This window comes from Pteropus alecto, unplaced genomic scaffold (genome assembly GCF_000325575.1).
Source record: "Pteropus alecto unplaced genomic scaffold, ASM32557v1 scaffold72, whole genome shotgun sequence".
In the NCBI taxonomy this organism is placed as follows: domain Eukaryota; kingdom Metazoa; phylum Chordata; class Mammalia; order Chiroptera; family Pteropodidae; genus Pteropus; species Pteropus alecto.
Window position 1 is genome coordinate 6,067,604 of NW_006436811.1, and position 16,146 is coordinate 6,083,749.

General features: G+C 33.3%; 1 protein-coding gene and 1 pseudogene across 1 annotated transcript in view; one reads left to right on the forward strand and one right to left on the reverse strand.

The window, feature by feature from the left end:
- DACH1 (dachshund family transcription factor 1) overlaps nt 1-16,146 on the reverse strand; it is a 387,153-nt gene that overhangs the window by 357,152 nt on the left and 13,855 nt on the right. The window lies entirely within an intron of this gene.
- On the forward strand, nt 708-2,889 carry LOC102886417 (annotated as a pseudogene).

Here is a 16,146-nt window from a genome sequence, read left to right on the forward strand (position 1 = left end):
TTTGGAGCCTTTGAGATTTATAAGACCATTTAGTCATCTGAATTTGTGTAATATAGAGCAGTAGGAGATTCCGTCTGAAGACCTTCGACAGCGTCATGCTATTTTGTCTAGGTATGGTTTTCAGAATCTATTTTAATAAGAAACTATTTTAATAATAATTATATTAGATACAATACATTGTAATCCTTATTCTTGTTACAAAGCTACCATAGATGAGTAAAACTTAGGTTAATTTTCCCAACTAGCACATGATATTTAAAATCAGGTAGATCCTAGCTAGAGTTAGAACTAACTGGTCCTCATCATTTTATTCATCATTATGAGCTATTTTGAAATGATGAGAAAATGTTTAACCTTACAAAAGTATGGACATATTGGTAGCCATAACAAATAAGTGTTCCTTTGTTTCCAGAAGCAATCTACCATTTACCTTCTCCAAGGCCTCTTTTAATAAAACGGACCAAAAAAAAAAAAAAATCAATTAAAATAGTGAAATGCCCCTTAGGATAAAGTTAGTTCAGAAGTCAGTGCATTTCTCAATAATCTCTTTATCTTCTGCTGAAGTAATACACATTTGTGCCATGTTTTTAAGTACTATATTTTTCATAATGAGGCTGTTTAAAACGGAGCACTGAAAAGAGAACGGGTGCTGATACAGCAAGTGTTACGATATAAAACCGGGGTTATGATCGAAGCACACACCAGAAATGGAAAACGCGATTAGAGGCAAAACGGATGATGCGAGGTTCAAACATAACAAGCCAGTGAAGTAAACCAGCCTCAGAGATCCTGAATATCCACCTCATCTCTACTGTGTAGAGCTATTGTGCCCAAGAGCACTTCTAAAAATACTATAATGGGACATCATTTCTGGAATCGCTACCTATATAACAGAAAGTAGTCCCAAGAATAAAGTCAGAACTTGAAGAATTCAGCAAATAATTCCACGCTTCTTTACACCTCTGTTACCTCACTACACTTCCCTTTAGCCTATGTTTGACCCATTCTCTCACTTAATGAAAGGTGTAGCCATCTTAGCATTTCAGTGACACAGGATTTTCTGATGCACCATTAGAGTTGGTTTAGTTTTTCACATTTCAAAAATTGTGACTCTAATATGGTACCGAAGATAATATTCACTTGAGATCATAGAAATAATGCACACATTCTTGATCTAAGAATGCGAGAAGCAGCGTAATTTTTGGAAGCTAAGTAAATGCCGAAGGATTTCTTAGCATTCTGAAAATGCTGGCATCGTGTCTTTACCTCTGCTTTTTCTGCTCCTCCCTTTTCCCATCGCTTTCTTCACTCAGTGGTTGTCCATGCACAGAAAAGGAATTTAACGTTGAGGCTCTGCCTAGGAATTTGCTGGTCAGACACAGCTCAAGAAGACAGGAAATAGCAAGCCTGACAAAATTTTCCTGTTTTTCTCCAACTCCCTACCAAAATTCATAACTCTTCCAACGTATTTGCTGATGAAGACTATGGCAAAAACTTTGGATGGCTCATATAGTAAGACCAAAATCAACCAAAGGCAGGTATTTGAAATCAGTAACTACCAGTCTATTTGAAAAATAAACTGGCCTATACACTTTCGTGAATGAGATACCTTACTCTTGCCAAGGAAAATGAAGTCTTTGTTTACTGAGAAGTACAGAACTACAAGACATGGAGCAAAAAGACTTAAAGAAGTAAACGAAAAAAAAATGTGTTATGAAGAAGTCTGAATTGAAGTGAGATTTGAATCAATTTTGTAACCACTGGCATTATGAGAAACTCCATAACCCTTATTAAAATGAAAATTAAAATAAACAAGGGTAAGAATTCTGCTCTGCTGGCCTGCCTCCAAGTAAGGTAATTTGGTTTTGTCTACTCTAATCATCTCTGAGGTAACAATTATCTGATACTTTTTTAAAACTATACTACTAGCTCATCCCTATACTACTAGCTCATCCCTATACTACTGACCAGAACCTCTATGTATTGGAGAAAAAAGCTGCCCTATATCTCAATGACTTTATATCTTGTTTGCTCGAGACAATCTTAGTTGTCACCTGTTGTCCCAACATGATTACTTACACCACTTCTGTTTATTCTCAAGAGTGTTCCAATCTGGCCAATAAATTTTATGGTTGCCCTACCTACACCACTCCAGAAATGATGGGAGAGGTGATTGAAATCAGTCTTTTAGTAAAGAAAACAACACAATAAAGTTTACATTAAACCATAACAGACAGGCTTTTTAATACTCTACTGCAAATGTTCTCCGACCTGTAAAAATCACCTAGACCTAGACTTCCATCTGGATACCAGCTCCTCACTGCCCTCTGTGCGTGGCGGGCTAGCATTGGGCCCAGGGACAGCGGAGCAGGTCAGCTGGTCCAAGAGTCACGGTTGCGCACTTGAGATGAGAATCGGGAGGAGGAAGAAACAGCAAGGATCGGTTCAGAAAAAAAATTTCAGGAAAAAAAATCTCATCGTGGCAAATATCCACCAGGAAAATGAAGAAGTGCAGCAGCACATGCAGAATGGAGGGAAAGACCATCCTTTGGGAGGAGGAAAAGGCCACCAGCCAGCAGGAAATAAAGAGACAGGGACAGGCTTGCTGACTTGCGCCTAGCTTCGGATGGGACACACGCAGCGTGAGAATCAATGATGGGATGGGTGGAGATGGTGATGATATGGAAATGTTCATGGAGGAGATGAGAGAGATCAGGAGAAAGAAATCTTAGGGAGCAGCTGTCGAATTGTCCACGTATCCTTATGGAGGAGCTCTCTGATCACCGTGACCTTCATAATGAATTTTGCCTTATTCCTTCGCTTCTGCCATTTTTCATGAGATTAATACTGGTTCCCAATTGTTGTTTTCTTGTTTCTTGCATTTCCTGATATACCTTTACTGATCTGTTTGCTGTGAACCTTATGTAATTTCCATGTGTCAGGTGGGTTCTGTATGACCAGCTTCTAATTGGAGATTGCATACTGGGCCCATAATTGGAAATGGCCTTGGAAACTAGTCTTAAGTTTCTGTCAATAGTAGTTTCACCCATTTGGATGGAAATAAAGCAATTTAAAATCAAAAAAAAAAAAAGTCACCTCGACCTGGATATTGGGGACCTTTATAGCTCTTCACACAGAATAGAAATCATTGCAGTCTATTTACCAACTTGAGAAGTTAAAATATTTCTATAAAAGTCCAAATAAGGACAGAATCCTTGAAAATAGAGTTTATCTTAGGTACTCAGCTTGGGGTATTGGCAATAGCCTTACCTTGTCGTGGTCAGGAATTGCCTCATAAAAAAGTATATCTAAAGTATGCCAAATCACACATTTTATTCTTTTGAATATATAGAAAAATAATCTACCATTATAGAAAATTCTCAAAACTCAGTAATTTCTCTTTGGAAAGAAAGCTGCATTTGGTTGGCTTTGAAAAAGTCTACATTTTCAAAACATAAGATTAAGCTATTAAATAAAAAATTAATCTTTAATATTTATTGAGTCCTTATTATGTCAGTCACTGTGCTAAGTGCCTAATATGTATGATTTTATTTAATATAAGACAAGTATTATCATCCTACTTTTAGAAGTGAGTAAGCTGAAGCTCATAGACTTTAAAGAACTTGCCAAAGATCACAGAGCCAGCAAGTGATAGAGACAAAATTTTAAAAAACTAGTTTTTATCTGTAGCATAATATGCTCTTGTACCTCAGAACTGCAAATAAATTTTTAATCAAAAAAAAACTTGTATATAGAAAAAAGCCTTACTATTGCACCTCCTCTGACCCACACTTCCCTCCTTTACAAAGCTGGAAATCAAAGCCACAGAAAATGCAGAGAAATAAGCTCTGTTAAAATGCCTTTGAGCCCTTCACATCTCCTTCAAATATTGACTCAAATGTCATTTTCTCAATGAGGCCTACCCTGAACCACTTTATTTAAGATTTCAACAGTCCCAGTACCCACACACCAAAATTCCCTCACCTAGATCTACTTTTTATAACCTTAAAACTATGTCGTTTGCTTATTTATTATATTTATTATTTTTTCTCTCTCTGTTCACCCCCAACCATGACCACTTGAATATAATCCCCACAAAGGCAGAATTTTTGTCTGTTACATTCACAAGTATATTCAAAGCACCTAGAAGAATGCCTGCCAGCTATTATATGTGCAACAAATATACATTGAATAGAGAAAAGGTAGTTTTCCATCACTTTATGCACATATACACATGCACACATACATTATTTTGAATTCTGTTGAGCAACAAAAGGAAAGTATTAATAATGTGAAAATGGAGAGATTAAAGACAAAATGAATGTGCGCCATTCTCTAGTAGAAATTTTAAAGTAATTTTTACTAAATATACTCCCTCATTTGGAATTTATTTTAAAATAATTCTCTATGTATTCAGTAATTTCACACATAAGAAAATACATAAATGCTTTTTTCTTGAATGCTTTTAGGTAGACTTATGAAACAGCTATTGTATTTCACCAGCTACAGTGATAAAGATATATTTATACACGTTTAAAGAAGATATTATTTATCCAGTTGTAAAGGGGCATTTCTAAAACATATTTTTAACATTTTGCTGTTAAGTGGTGAGAATATGACAAACAACTGAGCTGGAAATTTGAGTAATTACTCTTCCCAGTTATCACTGCTCTCTCCCAGGTAAGTACAAAGTCTAGATGGTCAATACTGGTAAATGAACAAATCACGCAAACAGAAATAAAGTTAACACTACCTATATTCCCTCTCCAACCATGTCAATAGTAACCATATTAGAGGAAAGGAATGATGGCAGGCAAGACAGACGTGCCAGTATGAAAAGTCTAAGGGGTGCCTGGCTACAAAAAGCTAGAAGACCTTAAACTTTAAACCCATGATTATATTGTATTTATTCAGCACACACAGAAACAATAGAAATATAAACTCAAAAACTAAATACACACTGGCAGATTCTTTCTGAGTAGGATAATTTCTGTTGATAGGGAATTAGTAAGTATTTTAAAGTCTGCATGCAGAATTTTATTTTTTAATATATAACTTTTTGCTTTATTGAGGAGTCACATTAATGGAGGAATCCTAGCAAAAAGTTCAGTGAGAACAACGTATTATTCCTTAATTGATGTGACTGTAAAAACTCTCTAAGTTGTTTTTTATTATAATTATGTTCTCTTATTTTAAAAAGACATTTTGTGCATACAAAAGCTCACTAATTTAGTGAAGAAAAGAATCTTTCTCTTATATAGATTCTAAGAATTAGATTAGATATATAAGATTAGAGAAATTCATTGAAACACTCATGTCACCAAAACAAAAGTGCATTATTGTTTATAAGCCATCTGGTAAGAGAATGTTGAGTTAAAAAGAAATTCTGAAGCAGTTTTAATTTGTTAATGTTGAGATTGACTTACATTAGATCAATCTCTTACTTTTTTGAACTGTATCGTGATATTCATTTGCTTTGCTAACAATCGCTAATGTCAACTTTAACACTTGTCCCACCTTCCAGCATTAAATTAAATCACCAAGAATCAGCCTGTAGATTCACCGAATCTGTCATGGCCTTCCATAGAGCCTACTTTTGGGGTTTGCAGCAGCTTTCCTACTAAAAGGTCAGCTGAGAGCTTAAGGTGAATCTTGTTAACAACTTTCATTTTTAATCAATGGTATTTTTCAAATTCTGGTACAAAATGTTCTCATCTTTTGACACTAGTTATTATCATAAGCTTAGAATCAAATACAATAAAGGTATTTCTTAGAGTCATAATCATGACTCAGCAGCATAGAAAGACCTGCTTTCTGCAAGTCTCTATCTTTGACTTCCATTTAAGTTTGAATAATTCATAATGAAAAAACAATATTTGACCTCTGTAAATTAAGAATATTTTTTCTTATAAAAGTTGATACATAGTTTTCAAAAAGTTATGTGAAACTAGAAGACACAAAAGCAGTTTTTTTAATATAACAGAGAAATTATTAAAATATCACCAATTTGTAAAGGAATTATCAAATCTTCCTGAAAATCCCATTTATTATTTTATGACCACATCCCACAGCTTCTAACTCTCAAAACTTCTTCAAAAGTTCACACCAAAATATCTGGCTCTTGTCCTAATTTTTTCTTTGAATCCCAGATACATGTTTCTGACATCAGCTGAATAACTCACAAGCATCTCAAACTCAAAGCCTCCAAAATGGAATTACTCATATTCACCAGACCTTCTCTTCATGGTCTTATGACGGACAACACTGTTCATCAAGCAGTAGAGAATTACTCTCAACTCACTTTTCTTGCCCCAAATATCACACTAAGCCCTTTGTATTTTAATATCTTTTCCATCTTTTTTCCTTCCTCAATCCCCACTACTGTTGCCTTAAACTAAAGCCTTAATTATTTCAAACCAGATTATTGAAATAACCTCTAGTTTAAAATGCTACTATCTCTTCCATATGAGGGTCACAGAGTCACCTACCCAAAACACAAATCTGACTGTATCATTCCTCCAATTAGGACTCTTTCAATAGAAAAATATCCTCCAATGGTTTTTCATCATCTACCATGTAATGCTCAAGTTCTTTAATCATATCACATAAGGCGTTTTCTGAATTTGCCAGTGTCTAACTTTGCAGCCCAATTTCCTACCTCTGATTAACAGATATATCACAATATATATCCAGGCCAACCTACAATCCTTGAAAAAGAGCATGGGCCTTTTTTTTTTTTTTTTCATTAGCAATCTAGGCACTTATGTGTGTTTATTTTGCTTTAATTTCAGAAGTCTTAAATTCATTAATTTTCTAATACTACAAAATTAGGATAAAACATAATGAAAGATGCAAAATGAATAAAAAGAGAAGTGATAAAATAAAGACAGAACAAGGGAATAAAATGTAAAAAGAACACAGTAACATTCTAAAGGTCACACCAATATCTGAACAGATAAATTGGATTTTAATTTTCTTCGTGTTCATGTTTTTAAGCTTGGTTTCAAGAAAGATGTGATTTATGGACTTGGAGTAAGAGTTTATCGCTTTTCTTTCTGTCTTAAAAAGATAAAGAGGATGTGTAAAATTAAGGGAGGACTCGAAAAAATTCTTAGCCTAACTAGATTATGGTGGCACAGTTGTTCTACAAGCCCAAGGAAGCATTTTACAGTATATTAGAAGGTTATAAGGGTAATATTCATAGAAGGTCTTCATTTTCCAAATAGTTATAATATTTCCAGACACAAAATATGTGAATGCCATGAAATAACAAGATTTTAACTAGAAAAAGTCTGTAAATACTGAACCATTTTATGTGTTTGTTATCTTCTAAATCTGCTTTTTATATGCTGTACTATTTTCCTCCTAGATTTCTGGCAGCATTAATATAATAATTTTATATTTATATGTATGGTACAGCAACTCAAAATAGAACTTTAAAAACGTAACTCTACCTGTTTTCTAAAGAGGAAGCAATTCCTCATTTGATTTTATCTCTAGCAAAGCCCAAAAGTTTAAGCTCTTGGTCAACACATGGATATGTCCATTTTTCTTTTTCCAATGGAAGGATGCTTGAATAGAAGTGCTTCTCACCATGAACAAACTGTGAAATGCAAGTGAAAATTAAATTTAGTTACAGCCACCAGCCTCAAGTCTGCTTTTGATGGTGTTTGTCTCACTTAAACAAACACATCTGTTTGTGACATTGGAGTCAAACAAGTATTGCTATTGAACAGGACTGGGCTGTCTAGGAATAGGAAAACCAATCTGTAGTTTTCTGAGGTCACTTTAGTACTGGTGGCAGGAAGCTAGACACCGTGACTGCTCTGCTGATTGACTAAACACTAATTCTTGACTTCTCTTTCCCAAATACGACCTGGAAAACAGGGAAAAGGAAAGTGGAAGAGGACATTTCCTAGATTCCTACTCACCTCTATGTAGTTTATGATCTCTACATCATTGACTTTTTCAATCTCCTTTCCTTAAATTCTCATCTCATTGGTTAGATGTTAGGCTTTCAGGCCGGCCAGTGAGAAAATGGAAGCTTGGATGGGTTTGTGCAAGTCTCCTGAGGATAAGAGTCCAGTGTAGTAGTCGAGTGTCAGTTGGAGCTGGAATCTCTGGGGTAAGCTCCTCATTTACCTTCTTTGCCTATAATTGTGTGATCTATCACCTGTAATGGGTGATTTATTTAACTTTGTAACTCAGTATTCTTCTTTGTAAAATAAAGATGGACCATTGTGAAGATTAAATGAGATAAGAAATGTACTCAAGTATATTGTGCATACTGTAAGAATACAAAAAATTAATGCTGATAAAAGAATAGGTAAAACCTATTCCGTAGGACAAATTTTATAATGGACACTGATAGTTAAGTATAAGGTGAGGAGTGGAGAAAGCATGAATTCCAAGGAAAGTTGAAAATAAGATGGTAAAGACTTGAAGGATTATGAGGAGTTGTTAGTGGCGATGAGAAAACAACAACAACAACATCAACAACAACAGTAGACACTTAAGACCTCACTTAATAGTCAAAGTTAAATTTTAAAATATTTCTCCTATAATTTCCTCACCAAAACTAATAACAAGCTAAAAAATGATTTTCCAATCAATAGGTATCTATCTATTCTTCTGTCTTGTTGAAGATTTATAGGTTTCTAGTTGGAGTGTTGGCTAACAAATCAGTGCTCAGGTGAAATATAGCTAATTTATAGGGAATCTCAATTTTCAATAACATTTCACAATTAGTGGACTAGAAGTGCTTCTACCATTACAATACTAAAAGCCCTGCGCTATGAAAAATAAGTATGGCTTCTTTTTTACTGCCATATATCCTGAAAGTGATTTAAAGTATAGTAATGATGCTTCTATAACTCTAGTTTTAAAAAGACAACAGCACTCTAAATTCCCAATTTGTCACACTAAAATGAAATTTATTTTTCCTCAAGAAGCTTTGCTTGTTTATTAGACACATACAAGTGAAGATAAAAGTTCAGGTCAAATACTACATACCAAGACCCAATGCAGTGCTCATTGATGCAGTAGTATATTAAAGTGAAGAAAAAGTGCATGGATCATACATTGTATTAAAGTTATTTAGAAAGATAGGTTTATCGTGAAGATTATAGTAAGCTTTGTCCATTGCTCAAGCCTGGTGCATTTATTTCTTACAAACATTTAAATGAGCATACTATTTGCAAAGCAGTGCAACTGTTGCCCTAGGGAAGTCATAAATGCAAAGAATCAAATTTTGTGGTAAAAAGCCAGATCTTTAAGACAGAGGTCTCTAGAGGAATTGAAAACGACTCTGCTTCCTTTAGTGCATCTTTGTCTTTCCTGAAGAGATCCTCACCCAAACCCTAGCACTGAAACTTATAAAGGAAGAAATAAGGTTTTGAGACTCCCAAGAGCATAAACCAATAGAATTTAAAGCTAACTGATTATACTTTGAGGTTTTCTAAGAATTTCATTTCACATAATATTGTAAGTTCAAAATGACATAGGTTGTGAGTAAATAGTTCAAATCATATTGGATGAGCAACCAAGGCAAGGGTAGGAGGGTGGCAATGGAAAAACACTGTACTTCATCCATCTATATGTTCAATTATGAATCGGCACTTTTTCAACATATAGTTGACGTACTTCAGCAAACCACCATTTAAAATACAGGAATTATTGCTAAATATTATATATTAATTCCATACTTTCCCTCCTGAAATTAATAAGAAATGACAGCCTTTTGTTTCTGATTTATGCAATATAGCACTATTGTAAGCCTTTGATGAGACACTAAGCATTAACAGAAAAACCTAAATATTTTGCTCAACCACAGTTAACTCCTTACCTTAATTGTAGACATCCTGGAACAAGAGTCCCATCGCTTTTCCCACATAATAATTACCTGGTGAAAAAAACATTATTTCCCACACTCGATTAAAGTAAACAAACAAAAATGAGCAAAGTGATGCACCTGCCCAACCAAGGCACTTGCAAGTCATAGGCATGTGCCAATCTGAAAAATAACAACTTCTTCCTATGGTATCTGAGGATGACAAAATATCAAAGTACCTGTTCTGCTGTGAAGAAAAGAAAAAGAAAAGATCTAAAGACATAAGAAAGAATGGCAAGCTACCTGGATGGAAGAAGGTATCCAGGTGAGTAACTGAGATGAGATGATGAATCTAATTTCAAAGAACAACATGTGAAGGAAAACAGATCCCACCTAGAACTTTCCATGGCTACTTCTCAGTATAAAAACTGGGAAGTTTTTGTTGCAAACTTTGTCATAAGAGGCTTTATCTAGCATACAAATAATGTTTAAATCCCAATTACATGCCCAGATAAATGGTTTTTAAGCTTTTAAAAATAACCTATTTATATCCGCAAAGAACAATAACCTCTCAGTAATAGGAGTGGCCAGCTATTACAATAGTATTGAAGTGGAAATGTAAAACAGACATGGAGGGCGAATTAGAACCTGTCAGGAAAGGGCTGAAATTACAATAGATTATGCCTAGTTAGTCTTATATATTACTTTCTCCCCATCAATAGCCATTGATCTAAAAGCATGAATATTTAATAATTAGCACTACAATTATTTCAAACTTTATCTTATGAGCAAAATTTGACCTTATTTATATGGTTTTTTGTGTGGTAGAAGTTCCTTTGATGATGATAAACTAAAAATTTTAAAAAATATATATTCTGTAACAAGATTTAAGGAATAAAAAAGGAGTAAAAAATATACTTTTTACTTAGTTGAGCATACAATAGGCTTCTATAACAGTTAAAGAGACAATGAAAATTAATCTACAGTGCTAATGGATATAAAACTTAATGTCACATGTATTTCTTATAAAGAAATAAATTACAACTAGCTCGCTCTATATCTTTAATGTAAAAAAGTTTTGGAAAATCTTGGAACTATAAACAGTTTTGAATTTTTCCATAAAACTACTACATTGCTGTAGATACACAGAATCTATCTTAAATATTTTTAAGAAATTTGTATTATTATTATTTCAAAATAATTTATAATCTTCGAACTACAATCTAGATTGGAGTCATTAGTTAAATACTCTGAATGGGAAAATGTAAGAAATAAAAGTTGTAGAATGAGATTTCTTGGGTTCTATTTCCTCTAGTTTTGTGTACCAGTTGTGTAACCATGGGCAAGTTAATTAACTGCTCTGATTTTCAGTGCCCTTATCTTTCTTTAAAAGCAGGTAGAATCTACCTCTTATGGCTATTACAGGGAGTTAAAGATATAACATATCAAAAACACTTATCTATAACAACTAAAAATCACTAATATTAGGAGCTATAATTCTTATTATCACTGGTGATGTTTTCAAATGTAAATATATATACTCTTACTTTTGGTATGGTCACTCAATTTAAATTGTTTGGTAATTCAAAATTATACATTTATTTACTTTTCATAATTAATCTGATAGATAAATCTTAATTAATAATAATTTTAAAAATATAAAATCTCAATCTTCTAAAATTATGTGTGTATGAACATACATAAAGTTTAAAAATTTGTGCCTAAACACTTCAAAAACATGGGATAAGTTCAGGAAATAAAGACACCTTATATTATATGTAAGCACTAATATTAAATATATTTTTATTTTATTTTTTCTTTTAGGTATTTAAAAAATCTAAAACATATGTATTTCTATTCATGTTTTAATTTCTCGGTCATAAATAAAATGCTCTAAAAATAAGACTCTCATAAGAATATTTTAATATAATTCAATAATATACCAACAAAATTTTTATAAGGAGTCAGTTATAAGGAATGCCTACTTTTTGCCAGAAAGCATCTGATAGTTTTAACAAGAATAAATACAAGATAACACTCCATAATAATCCCAGGGAGATAATTATTAGTCACCAGAAATTAAATTCATTGAAGTTTTAAAATCAATTGATGAGTTCAAGAAATAGCCAGACCATCTTGTATCAGCTAGCATCTCAACAGCTACATTTAAAACAATTAACAGCAGATCACGAATATTTCAAAATTTTAGATCCATCAAGGAAAATGCAGCAAAAGAAATCCACCTGGATTTCCCCTCCTGGTGAATTTCAGACATGAGATGCTTTTATAGACAAATGCCAAGGAGAAAATCAATCAGATCCAATTTCAACAACCTACTAAATTTCACAACATAACAAGGAAGAAACAATGTGTGTTTCATAATTTACAAAAATGTCAAGACATTGTCATAAATCTACAGACAATGGCAGAACAATCGTACTCTAAAATAGGGAACATTATATTATATTGATGAGTTCACAAAATATTGGCAGACACCAAATCTTATGTTAAGATGCTTGAATGCCTATCCTAAATTTATTTTCAAAACAGGAGACTAAAGAAAATAATCATTTTGGAGATTTTGAGATGTTTACTAGGGAATAATTATAAATTATGTATTAGTTTAAGAAGATCTTTAAAGATTTAACCATAATAGAATGTTCTAGTCAACTTAAGAGGAAATAAAAAATTCAATAATACCTCATTTAAACTTCTATACAATCTCATGCTTTCATTGAGAATTGAATCGCAGTTAGTTCAGACCTTGAAGGTCTCCCCAAAATAAAATAAGTATTTCCTTTCCATATGCTGTGGCTATAAGTTATTTGTAAGATTTTTGAAAAGTAATACCAATAAAATTTAATAAATATTATCTTTACAAAAGATATAATTTTGCAGAATTCACAAATTCTTTTAATTGTTATGATCTCACTGTTATCTCCTTAGAAAGAGGAGTAAAAGCTGATAGCAAGAACCAAAATAGATTTTCTTTATGTTTTTGGAAGCTGTCCTGGTAAAAGAATTTTAAAAACTTAACTGAGTGAGAACATAAGATCTAGTCTCTTAGCAGCTTTGAAGTATATAAATGTACACCTTAAACTTACATAACATTATATGTAGGTTTCATCTCAATTTTCAAAAGTAACTAAGAATTCTAAACAGATAACAATTCTTGAAAAGCACCTTACTATTTGTGAAGGGCTTTCGAGTAACTATTATCACATTCCTATCTTCACAACCTTCTTTTTAAATAAATAGAGAAGTTATCTTCATTAGCTCCACTTTACATTGGAAAATATGGACGTTCCAGATGACTAATCCATCATCTTCCATCTAGTAATTAATACAGTCAGAACTTGAAATCGAGTTTCCTGATTGTTCTCATGACTCCAAGTTGTCTATAGATTAGCAAACCTCAAATCTACAGAAACTGTGGTAATGAAATACTTCTCTTGGATAGTCATGACAATTTTTTCTGAAATAACGTAACAATATTTTTGTGGGGAACAATTTCCCAAAATTATACTTGTAAATAAAGTTTTCAAAACTGAGGGTTTTTTTATATGTATTGAGAATTAAATTTTCTTACTAATCTAACAAAAGTGAACTAGAGGAGACAAAAATATATCGGTTGACTTGACACAGTCACAACTGTTTTACTCATCACAGCCCAGTCTCTGAGATCTGAAAACAGTCATTTCAACATTTGACAGCATATTAACAATCTCAATATTGTAGACTCCTGTTCAGTTTGCTATGGGCAAGAGACCATGCCTTTAAACAAGCTGGTGGATCGATTGGTCTTTGGTAGAATCTTAGTTTAAGACTCTTTAAGGCACTGATTTATGCACAATTGATCTGATCAGCCATGCAGTCAATGTGATTTATTAGCTAAGATGGCCAAAACCCTTTTTTCTCCTTTTTCATGCAGTAGTAATTCACCTCATTAGAGGTGGAATCATTATAGGAAGCTACTGAGAAATAAGAAGTTGAACCTGCTGACCTGACTCCTTATTTCTCCCAATCTGTGGATCTACCAAACAGTAATAGCTGGACACTAAGACCAGAGGTGCTGTGCACACATGCAGAAGCCAATGGATTCACATTGTGGCTAGAGAGACATAGGGTAGATTAACAGGGATTCTAATATTCCTCCACTCTGAAACATTTCTAGACAGCAAGCTCATTCATTTAGCTTCATGAGAAACTCATTCGTTTAGTTTCTAACATGAATTTTTTTTTTTTTATTTAACCACAGAAAGACAAATGACTTGTATTACTTTGTAATTATGGTGTTTAACTAAACATAAGACCAATAATGTGTGTAACAATGGTTGGCAACCTACAGTGTACATGTGGACTCATGCACTCACACTCTCACGCACTCGCACTTCCAATGTTACACAAAATCCAATTCTGAATAATCCAAACAATTTACCAACGGGCAAAACAGACATTTGAATTTGCTTTTATTTTCTATAACATTTTGGGGGGAAACATCTATAGTTCTTGTATGATGTAAGTTCCCCTTTCCTCTTTTTAAGGACTATCTCTCAGCCCGGTCTTTTATCCTAAGTTTCTACTAATTGTTAATTATCTCCTTAAAATTTATTAACAAATAGTTAAGAGAAGGAAAGTAGTAGAGTAAGGTAATCCATTCCATGTGATAGTTCTACTTTAGAAGATAGTATTTACTCAATATCTCCTCTTCTTTCCATTCAATCTGCTGCTAAGAGCCAAAAGCCAGGAACCTTTGCCTACTAGCTTCAACCATGCATTTCCCTTCAATTCAGATAGAAATTCTGCACATCACAGTGATTTCAGGGGATATGACCGGCTCATAGCTGCCCCCTGTTCCTTAGCCTTCTCTAAAAGAATAAACACTCTGCCACTTCTCTTCCTGTCCCCTACCTATGCTATGGAGGCAATAAATGAATATGCAATATTCTATGACTAAAGATCTGACAACCGCACATTAGAATGATTATGTGGCATAAAAATGTTGAAGGTTAGTACATTATTTCACTATATATGTGCTATATAAATAGCTTTGATTAAAAAATCCAGATTTACTTAAGCCCAGTTATGTCATTTCTGTTCAAAAGTATATGTGAGGTATATCTTTGATTTACTATGACAAATGATTCCTTTAGAATATGCTGAATGAATGCACAATTTTTAAGCTGAACACTTTTTCAATAAGACAAGCCCTAAAATATAACAAAGAACAAGATAATCTGCAAAATATATGAATGTTTTTATAACTCTCCCAGGAGGTACAGCACCACCTGTCCTTTCTAAATCAGCAATGCCAAAATGCCAAGTTTAACTATTGAATTGGTTCAAAAGAAATACAATGTGGGTGTATTTGTGTTGTGATGTGTGTGTATGTGTATTTATAATCATATATTCAGAACCAGAAACCTTTACTGATAGGATGTCAGGTGAAAATTTTGCAATGTAAGAACCAGACTAGGAAAAGAAAATATAATCTGGGATCTGGAGTTATTGGATTTTTGCTGTTAACTATCTAACCTTTTGTTTACTCTTCCCTATAAAAGAGATTAGTTGAAAGCAAGTAGCTTCTTCTGATTTAGATTTTTGTTACAAAACTTTGGTTGGATTAGGATTTTGATAGTTACCTATTAAGTGATTTAAAACTCCGTGATTACAATACATTTTAAAATTGACATTATAATTTACATTACATTTGGTACATTATAATAGAATTAGTAAAATTCAATTTATTTATATATAAGTCTAATATTCCAAGTAAAACTTTGCTTATGTTATTAATGGCTTAAAAGAATCTCTTCTTTTAGTTAATTGTATTTTCTTAGCACCAATTTATAAATAAAATAAGACACCCCAGGGAAAATATTGAACATAGTGGTTTTCTGGTTGTTGAATCATTCATTCGTTGGACTTGTGAACCACAAAGCCCCCACGGCTCAGCAAATCCAGCAAAGCACCTGCCATGTCATGTCTTATTGCTTTAACATCGTCCTCACATTCCGTCCTCCCAATATAGCTAAACAGCTCAATATTGGTGAGTATAGCAACAACTGACATCATAGTCTGTGGAATACAATCCTGCCATTAAGCACATACTGTTACTATTTAAAGAATACAAATTTATCTTAACTTGGGACCACTTGGGATGAATATTTTAGTTTAAGACCCAAAATGTTCTTATAATGCTGTCTCATGTAATTTTGTTCTAAAGTGGAAACGTAGCCTAGTAAAACTCTCGGTGGGCTTCTGCATTGGTTTAAACAGCGAGTGCACAATTTCTTCCTAGTTAAACTCCACATTTA